The sequence below is a fragment of the Salmo trutta genome, unplaced genomic scaffold (genome assembly GCF_901001165.1).
Source record: "Salmo trutta unplaced genomic scaffold, fSalTru1.1, whole genome shotgun sequence".
Taxonomy (NCBI): domain Eukaryota; kingdom Metazoa; phylum Chordata; class Actinopteri; order Salmoniformes; family Salmonidae; genus Salmo; species Salmo trutta.
Window position 1 is genome coordinate 76,037 of NW_021822846.1, and position 10,678 is coordinate 86,714.

The window sequence follows — 10,678 nt, forward strand, 5'->3', positions numbered from 1 at the left end:
AGAGAGAGAGCAAAAAGGAGAAAGAGAAAGAGAGGAGGGAAGAAAGGTAACAAGAGGGAGGAGAGAAAGATGATGAGATACTTGATGATGTCATCTTTGTTTGTTAGATATGTGAGGATATAAAAACATAGAGAGTCCATATGTATGACCTCCCAGTCATTTACTGGGTAGAAAAACACCAAGGTTTTGGCATCACCGGGCCTTCTTCAGGGTGAGGTTCTACATATTCTTCAGATATGTGAGAATAACATAACTATTGTGGATGGAGCCTCCTGGGCAGATGGACAGACACACAGGTTCATGCAGACAGAACACACACACTGAACAGTCAATCTGCTTATCTCTCTCTCCTACCCGCTTCCTTTCCCTGTTCCTCATTTTCAAGTCCATAATGTAAAAAGCGACTGGTTTTCTACAAGCCCCATGAACACAGTTAACCTACAGCTGACGAGGATACAACATGGCACAGTGCAGCTCAAAACAGCACAGCTCAGAACAACACAGTTAACCTACAGCTGACGAGGATACGACACGGCACAGTGCAGCTCAAAACAGCACAGCTCAGAACAACACATCCTGAATACCCAATAAAACTCACATTCACTCTATTCATCTAACTCACTACTAAAGAACCACTCACACTCGTTCCCAAACCTCTCTCTCTCTCTCTCTCTCTCTCTCTCTCTCTCTCTCTCTCTCATGTACCTGTGTGTAGGTAGAGCGGCTGGCCAGTGTTGTTCCTACACCTGTCACAAACCTGTCACCACCACTAAGACAACAGGCAGCAGGTTAACCAGGGCTGATCTCAGAGTAGTTATACACACAGCAGAGCAACATGCTAGCTCAGAACGCTTACAGAACCATCAGCCCTGTCCATACCGACAAAGAGACACACACAGACGCACACACGTATAACAAAAGCAAGATTAGAACACCTCTACAAAGCGCACACACACACTTAATAGAAATTAACAATGACCCCCCCCTCCAAACACACACACACTTAATAGAAATTAACAATGACCCCCCCTCCAAACACACACACACTTAATAGAAATTAACAATGACCCCCCCTCCAAACACTCACACTTAATAGAAATTAACAATGACCCCTCCTCCAAACACACACAAACACACTTAATAGAAATTAACAATGACCCCCCTCCAAACACACACACACTTAATAGAAATTAACAATGACCCCCCCTCCAAAACACACACACACTTAATAGAAATTTACAATGACCCCCCCTCCAAACACACACTTAATAGAAATTAACAATGCCCCCCCCCTCCAAACACACACACACTTAATAGAAATTAACAATGACCCCCCCCCAAACACACACACACTTAATAGAAATTAACAATGACCCCCCCCCTCCAAACACACACTTAATAGAAATTAACAATGACCCCCCCTCCAAACACACACACACTTAATAGAAATTAACAATGACCCCCCCCCCTCCAAACACACACAAACTTAATAGAAATTAACAATTAACAATGAAGGATTCTCCAAACTGGAGATGGTCTCCCTCTCAGCAGGCTTGAATCAGTAGGCTTACCACTCCATTATACTGACTGGAGAAACGGCTAAGCTGTTACATAACACCCCAGGTCAGAAAAATAGGTCTACCTAGTGTGTGTGTGTGTGTGTGTGTGTGTGTGTGTGTGTGTGTGTGTGTGTGTGTGTGTGTGTGTGTGTGTGTGTGTGTGTGTGTGTGTGTGTGTGACTGTATACTAGACTAGAGGTATGCCAGGGTTAGACAGACATTAAGATAACACCCATCATCTGAACTAGAGTGACTTGGGGTCATGGCTTAAAGGCTAAGGGTCAGGACACCTGCTAACACACACACACACACAGAGAGAGAGAGAGAGGTGTTCGGGATTATTTATAAGGATATGACAGGCTGCTCTCCAGTCATAGAGGATGTCTTTATGCCCATCTCTCTAATAATGTAGGAGCTGTTGGCTTTTCCCAGAAAATCCCAATGTTTAACCTACAGATTGGACCGCATTCCATGTTATCCCATTTAAGGTGAGGGAGGGCTGGGACGGAGAGATAAACAGAGAGATCAGGACGACAGTGATCCAAAAACCAACCAAGCTCACGACTGAGTACACACACGCGCACGTGTGTACGCACGTGCACAGACACGAGGATTAGAGAGTGTGAGCGAGAGAGAGCGAAACAGAGAGAAAGACTGAAAGAGAGAAAGAATATACTCCTCCTTCCCCCATCCTCTCCCAGAAGACACTGTTTGATATACAGTACCAGTCAAAAGTTTGGACACACCGACTCATTTAAGGGTTTTTCTTTATTTTTACTATTTTCTACATTGTAGAATAATAGTGAAGATATCAAAACTATAAAATAACACATATGGAATCATGTAGTAACCAAAAAAGTGTTAAACAAATCAAAATATATTTAATATTTTAGTAGCCACACTTTGCCTTGAAGACAGCTTTGCACACTCTTGGCATTCTCTCAACCATCTTCACCTGGAATGTTTTTCCAACAGCCTTGAAGGAGTTCCCACATATGCTGAGTACTTGTTGGTGCTTTTCCTTCACTCTGTGGTCCAACTCATCCCAAACCATCTCAATTGGGTTAGGGTCGGGTGATTGTGAGGTCATCTGATGCAGCACTCTCTCCCTCTCCTTCTTGGTCAAATAGCCCTTACACAGCCTAGAGGTGTGTTCGGTCATTGTCCTGTTGAAAAACAAATGATAGTCCCACTAAGCACAAACCAGATGGGATGGCGTATCGCTGCAGAATGCTGTGGTAGTCATGCTGGTTAAGTATGCTTTGAATTCAAAATAAATCACACCTCCTCCTCCATGCTTCATGGTGGGAACTACACATACAGAGATCATCAGTTCACCTACACTTTGTCTCACAAAGACAAGGCGGTTGGAACCAAAAATCTCAAATTTGGACTCCAGACCATGGACAAGGACAGATTTCCACCAGTCTCATGTCCATTGCTCATGTTTCTTGGCCCAAGCAAGTCTCTTCTTCTTATTGGTGTCCTTTAGTAGTAGTTTCTTTGCAGAAATTCGACCATAAAGGCCTGATTTACGCAGTCTCATCTGAACAGTTGATGTTGAGATGTGTCTGTTACTTGAACTGTGTGAAGCATTTATTTGGGCTGCAATTTCTGAGGTTGGTAAATCTAATGAACTTATCCTCTGCAGCAGAGATAACTCTGGGTCTTCCTTTCCTGTGGCGGTCCTCATGAGAGCCAATTTCATCATAGCGCTTGATGGTTTTTGCCACTGCACTTGAAAAAACTTTCAAAGTTCTTGAAATGTTCTGGATTGACTGACCTTCATGTCTTAAAGTAATGATATAATGTTGTTTCTCTTTGCTTATTTGAGCTGTTCTTGCCATAATATGGACTTGTTCTTTTACCAAATAGGGCTATCTTCTGTATACCACCGCTACCTTGTCACAACACAACTGATTGGCTCAAAGCATTAAGAAGGAAATAAATTCCACAAATTAACTTTTAACAAGGCACAACGGTTAATTGAAATGCATTCCAGGTGACTTCCTCATGAAGCTGATTGAGAGAATGCCAAAGTGTGCAAAGCTGTCATCAAGGCAAAGGGTGGCTACTTTGAAGAAACTCAAATATAAAATATATTTTGATTTGTTTAACACTTTTTTGGTTAATACATGATTCCATTTGTGTTATTTCATTGTTTTAATGTCTTCACTATTATTCTACAATGTAGAAAATAGTAAAATAAAGAAAAACCCTTGAATGAGTAGGTGTGTCCGAACTTTTGACTGGTACTGTATGTGATCAGGAGAGGGTGATAAGTGACAGTGTTTCCATGGTGACCCATCATCAGACACATGCTAAACAGACAGCCTACTCTACTATGGAAGTGTTTACATCAATGATAGTGCTACTACACCAGCATTACTATCAACCTAGACCAGCATTACTATCAACCTACACCAGCATTACTATCAACCTAGACCAGCAGTACTATCAACCTAGACCAGCAGTACTATCAACCTAGACCAGCATTACTATCAACCTACACCAGCATTACTATCAACCTACACCAGCAGTACTATCAACCTAGACCAGCATTACTATCAACCTAGACCAGCATTACTATCAACCTACACCAGCATTACTATCAACCTAGACCAGCATTACTATCAACCTAGACCAGCATTACTATCAACCTACACCAGAATTACTATCAACCTACACCAGCATTACTATCAACCTAGACCAGCATTACTATCAACCTAGACCAGCATTACTATCAACCAAAACAAGCATCACTATCAACCTACACCAGCATTACTATCAACCTAGACCAGCATTACTATCAACCTAGACCAGCATTACTATCAACCTAGACCAGCAGTACTATCAACCAAAACCAGCATTACTATCAACCTACACCAGCATTACTATCAACCTAGACCAGCATTACTATCAACCTAGACCAGCATTAGTATCAACCTAGACCAGCATTACTATCAACCTAGACCAGCATTACTATCAACCTAGACCAGCATTACTATCAACCTACACCAGCATCACTATCAACCTAGACCAGCATTACTATCAACCTAGACCAGCATTACTATCAACCTAGACCAGCATTACTATCAACCTAGACCAGCATTACTATCAACCTACACCAGCATTACTATCAACCTAGACCAGCATTACTATCAACCTAGACCAGCATTACTATCAACCTAGACCAGCATTACTATCAACCTAGACCAGCATTACTATCAACCTACACCAGCATTACTATCAACCTAGACCAGCATTACTATCAACCTAGACCAGCATTACTATCAACCTAGACCAGCACACACACTTGATCTTTAAGTGGGTGTTTAAAATATTTTTAAGTGTGTGTCTTAATCTCCTGTAGCTGTGTGTGTGTGTGTGTGTGTGTGTGTGTGCGTGTGCGTGTGCGTGTGTGTGTATTTGTGGGTGTCTGCCTGTCTGTCTGCCAGTGAGTAGTCTAGCCCAAACGCCTATTTGTGTCCGGAATTATTTCTACAGGTGGCTGGGTTCCCATTATTCGCCTACCTTTGTGCATGCCGGTGTATTTGTCCTTTATCACCGTCAGCTCGTAGATCTTCCCGAACTGTTCAAAGATCGGTTTGAGGTCCTTCTCCTCTAGATTCCGAGGAATCTGCCCCACGAACAGCTTGATCGCGTCGGCTTCCTTCATCGGGACACAGCGGGGAGAACGACAGGCGCTCTGCGGGGTTCGAGGTGAGAAGAGCGGGGTGAGTGCGAGCAGAGTCGTGGTCCTCTGGAGAGGAGCGACCAGAGCTGGAGGGTGTTGGAGGAGAGTGGGAAAAGGAGATGGACATAAAAACAAGATATGTAAATGTGTTATTTTCTTTTTTTCACAATATAGGATAATCATTGATTAATTGAATAAAACCAAATCAATATTTTTGGATGAATTCTCATATCTTTACAATATTAGCCTATTGACACAAACAATGGCACTCTCATAAAAACAATTACGCAAATGATGATCAGCCAATCAAAAAATAATTAAGACATTTAAATTGCAATAAAACAGAAATTAAAATTAAATATCAATAAAACGGATATATTACCTTTAGGACGTGAGAGTGTTCGGAGCCCCTGGGGAAAGGAAAATATATGGTTTATATGATAGATGAGCGCTGTAGAGCGGCTGTGAGCGGTTTCTTTGTTTGGCCAGCTGTAGGTTACATACACTCATTGGATGTCAACGTATGGGGGCTCATCTCTTTGTCCGCCCCGGCTCAACATACACACAAAACACACACAAAACACATGCGCACAAAAACACAATATGGAGCCTTGGTCTTAAAAATCCTACCGATTTCAAGAGATCCTTCACTCCACGTTGTGAAATAATCCCCAGAGTAATTTGAGATTATTTTGTTTATTTTTCCACGTTTTGCCGTGGTGTCGTTGTCTTCAGTGCGCGTCTCCTGTTATCCTCCCTCCGGAACAGGAGGCTCTATGCGATTCGTTCTCCGCTCTTTGTGCCAATCGCTCCCTCTCCCGGTTTCGAATCCGTAACAGATCAGTGGAGTTGCTGCTCCCGTTAAGGTCTCACGTCTTGGCAAGCGATCATTAGATCACATTTCCCCAACCCGGTGCCTTGGTGATCCGTTATTTGCTCTATCCTCTCGTCACGACTCTTGGCAAATCCGGTAAAGCCAGTCAGTCAGTCTCTGAGTACTGTTAGAATAGTCAAATTTCTGCAATAATTAGGCTACAAGGCTATATTCTTAAAAACTATTTCTGCAGCAGCCAGCTAATGATAAATCCAGCAGTCCATTTATATAGACATTTAAGGGCTAACACATATATTAAAATATACTTATTAATATCTAACGTTTCCCTCCCGCGCTACCCCTCTTTCACTCAGTGTATAGGCTACCGTAGCTTTTGACGTCGTCTGCCGGTGTCTCCCTCTCTCTATCCTGCCCTCCCTCCCCCCTCTCCCTCGAGCGGTTGACAGGCTGTGACGTAAAAGGCAGGGACCGTCAAAAACTCTACTCCAACCTTAAAAAGAAAACCCATTTTATCTTTCGTAGGCGTAGCCTACACCTTTTAGCCCTGAAAGTAGAATATAGTGAACACTGTGGAATATATATGGACAGCTATTTCAGTTATCAAAACCAGGATTAGTCGACAATTTGTATAAGCGTTTTCAAACAAGCTCTTTGACTATGTCTTCGTTAGTGTCCAGTGTGTGTGTGCTCGTGGACGGTGCCTGTAGTTCTGGAACGCCGTGCTGCCTATTGTTCTGGCCGCGAGCTCTGGCCGTGGTGCTGAAGCCTGCCATACTACCAGCGCGCGTATGTCACGACTACAGCTGCGCACACAACACGCACACGCCAGCCTTGAGGTTGCCCTAACCAGTTCTCTTCTGCGTGTTGAACAAACGCTAAATTCGTAATCATATCCATGATGTGCACAAATAGGCTAGCCTAATGTGCGAGAGAAAGGGGAGAGAGCAAAAATAGAGAAGATAGGCCTATACTACAGACTGCACTGATCTAACAGTATGGGTTAACCTACAATAATACACCGTCGTATCAGCCTAGTGAGGGAGGGATCCTCACCGCTCTGATACAGACAGGCACAGCAGACCTCATCTGTCCATGGTCCTGAACCAAGATATTTACAACCTTCATCAAACTATGAAGCTTTTTAACTCATCTTTATTGCTGGTGGGGTTCTCTTTGGTCTCTTTCGGGTGTGTTTGTTTTTTCTTCTGCCACCTCCTCGCGCTTGAGGAGAGGAGTCAGAGAGTTCAGGGTAATTTACTCTGAAAGGTCACCATCTGCCTCCCACCACCTCATGCCCCCCTCTCCCCGCTTACTGCCCCCCACCGTTATATATCGTCAGTTCACACACGTCGGGTCTATACCAGGAACAAGCCGCTGGACGGCACGCGCGGCCTTCCCCGGAGATCTACACCGTATCACTGAGCGTAGCTGTAGGCAACAGCACGAGCATGCATGAGGAACTCATGCTCGGGCCTCTTTCATGGTGGTGTCAGAACTGGGCTTTTCGGTTTCTCTGTCGTCTCTGGAGTAGGCCTAGGGCTAGAATAGCGAAATAGCCCCCCTATAGATCCTGATTTACGGTCAGTTTAGCATTTATACCCAGAATGGTGTCGTTTGTTCGTAGAGGAAACGTTAGATCCATGAAGTCATATTAAGCTTGCTTGAGTTATTATCACAACACAAACGAGTCTATTCTGAACAAGGGAAGACAAGTCGGCTACAGCTTCACAAACACACAATACTGCCATCTGGCCACTGTTGAGGACATGTAGGTCTATTTATTACAATGTACTGTAGGTCTCAGTGGACATTGAGGCCTGCTAATTGGGGGGAAGAAAACTGCACAAAATAGAAAAATGCCAACTATTTTCTGGTTTCAGTTTTTATTTCAAATTAAGTTTGTGATAGCATTTTCCACACACTCGTTTGCCTTTTTCAAAATAATACAAAATCCATATACTTCTAGCAATAACTTCTGATCATAAACTCTGACATGGTAGCAACAAAGGGAATTTGCTACAGCTCCTCTTAAGAAAAAAAATAAATTACATTTATTTTTTATAATAGATAAATTACTATCCTTTTTTCAGACTTTTTAATAGAAAACGTTTTGTTTCTACTAAAAACGATTTAAAACATGAAAATGACATTCACAGATAGACTCATACAAGAATACACCCATGGCTGCATACTCACACAAATAAACACAAATAGGCAACTTCACAGAGACAGGAAGACAAACACACACAAACACACACAACACACACCATCCAAGGGTAGCAAAATATAATTTGTTCTTCTTAATATGATGACTGAAAAATATGAATACTTTTATAAGAATATATGCATACAGTTAACATGTACAGTATGCCTAAAATTCAAATCATACCACAATATAGGAGATATTTATGTATATGTATATTAAGTATATGTTCACACAGAAATATAGACATACAAATATAATATTGACTGACAAATATACACATCGTTCACCTGTGGAATGTGTGTGTGTGTGTGTGTCCGTGTGTCTGTATGATGTAGATGTAACATACAGTAACATGTTACAACTATGTCAAGGCATTGGGGCAATATCCATTATAAAGAGCTTTGTTTAAGTCAAAGACAGAACCTTTTTAAACGTTTTCAGAAAAAAACACAAATTAGTTAGGGAGATGTTCCTTGCTACTGTCACAACTTGATCCTTTGGGAGTTAAAGGCCCAGTGCAGTCAAAAACGCGATTATCCCGTATTTTAAATATCTTTCCACACTATGAGTTTGGAATAATACTGTGAAATTGTGAAAATTATGATAATGCCATTTTAGTGTAAGGGCTGTTTGAAAAGACCGCCTGAAATTTCACCCTGTTTTGGTGGGATGAAGTTTTGGTCTGCCTGGTGACATCACCAGTTAGTTAAGAGACCAATAAGATAAATAGTTTCAAACCTCTCTGCCAATAACAGCTACAGTAGTTTTCAGTTTCCCCCTCCCCACTCAAACCACTCCCAGACAGTCCTAGCAAAATTCTTTCTTGAGAAATTGCTCTTTGCTAAGAAGTTATTTTTGTTTCTTTTTGACCATTTTAATTGAAAACAATCACAGTAAGGTACTTAATTGTTACCCAGAAAGGATTTAATATTGAGATAAAAACTGCTGAATTGGACCTTTAAGACACTGCTTGCTCTTCAGCTTATTGTGGAAAATGCATTGCTGAAAATGAATGCATAAATGAATACAATGTTATTTCAATACCTACCATTCTTGAACATATTGATGGGTCAGATGATACAATTGAAATGTCTCAGGTGGTGGTATATTTTCTGTATGTAGCAGAGGTGGTTCGGTGTAACCTTAGCTGAGACCTGAACACTGGTATTAGCTCTCAGGGGTAATGCCTTGGCTTTAGTTCAGTGGGCTAACAGTCGTGAGGGCACAGGTTGGATACCTGGACAGTCACCAATAGACCATACAGTCGTTTCATTCTACCCCTGCTTGTTTTCAGATTGGGGGCGTTCTCAGGTTATGGACATCTCTCCACTATTGTCCTTTAAAAACAGGTCACTTGTACTAGGCCACCATTTTACATGGTATGGTATGTTGGTACATGGTATGTTTTCACCAAATGTTGATGATGCTGTATAAACACTGAGGAGACATTTAAAATAGTTTTTTGGCATATAGAACACAAACATAGAAAACATACATCATAGAAACTTCCAGCAGGTTTTACAATGCTATTGGGTTATACCTTCTGGGTCCCATCTAGCCATACTAGCATACTACATAGTATGCATGGACAATACTTCACCTCACCCTCAGTAGTATGCAAGTTTGGCTACTGGGACAGAGCTCTGGACCCAGGTCCTGGGTGTACATACATCATCCACAGCATCTCTCAGCCATAGAAACAGAAAGAGTGGACATAGAAATCAGATACAGTGGGGGGGGGAAAGTATTTGATCCCCTGCTGATTTTCTACGTTTGCCCACTTACAAAGAAATGATCAGTCTAGTATTTTAATAGTAGGTTTATTTGAACAGTGAGAGAGAGAATAACAACAAAAACATCCAGAAAAACGCATTTCAAAAATGTTATAAAATGATTTGCATTTTAATGAGGGAAATAAGTATTTGACCCCTCTGCAAAACATGACTTAGTACTTGGTGGCAAAACTCTTGTTGGCAATCACAGAGGTCAGACGTTTCTTGTAGTTGGCCACCAGGTTTGCTCACATCTCAGGAGGGATTTTGTCCCACTGATCTTTGCAGGTCTTCTCCAAGTCATTAAGGTTTCGAGGCTGACGTTTGGCAACTCGAACCTTCAGCTCCCTCCACAGATTTTCTATGGGATTAAGGTCTGGAGACCGGCTAGGCCACTCCAGGACCTTAATGTGCTTCTTCTTGAGCCACTCCTTTGTTGCCTTGGCCGTGTGTTTTGGGTCATTGTCATGCTGGAATACCCATCCACGACCCATTTTCAATGCCCTGGCTGAGGGAAGGAGGTTCTCACCCAAGATTTGACGGTACATGGCCCCGTCCATCGTCCCTTTGATGCGGTGAAGTTGTCCTGTCCCCTTAGCAGAAAAACAC

The 10,678-nt window shown here is 42.2% G+C and overlaps 1 long non-coding RNA gene across 1 annotated transcript; it reads right to left on the minus strand.

Annotated features, from left to right (window-relative positions):
• Positions 1 to 5,074: 5,074 nt before the first annotated feature.
• Positions 5,075 to 6,472, minus strand: LOC115185521 (uncharacterized). Its single transcript, XR_003875168.1, has 3 exons — positions 5,887 to 6,472; positions 5,639 to 5,666; positions 5,075 to 5,322 (listed from the first exon to the last, which is right to left on the minus strand). It is a non-coding gene; the product is annotated as an uncharacterized LOC115185521 (long non-coding RNA).
• Between the last annotated feature and the right edge of the window lie 4,206 nt (positions 6,473 to 10,678).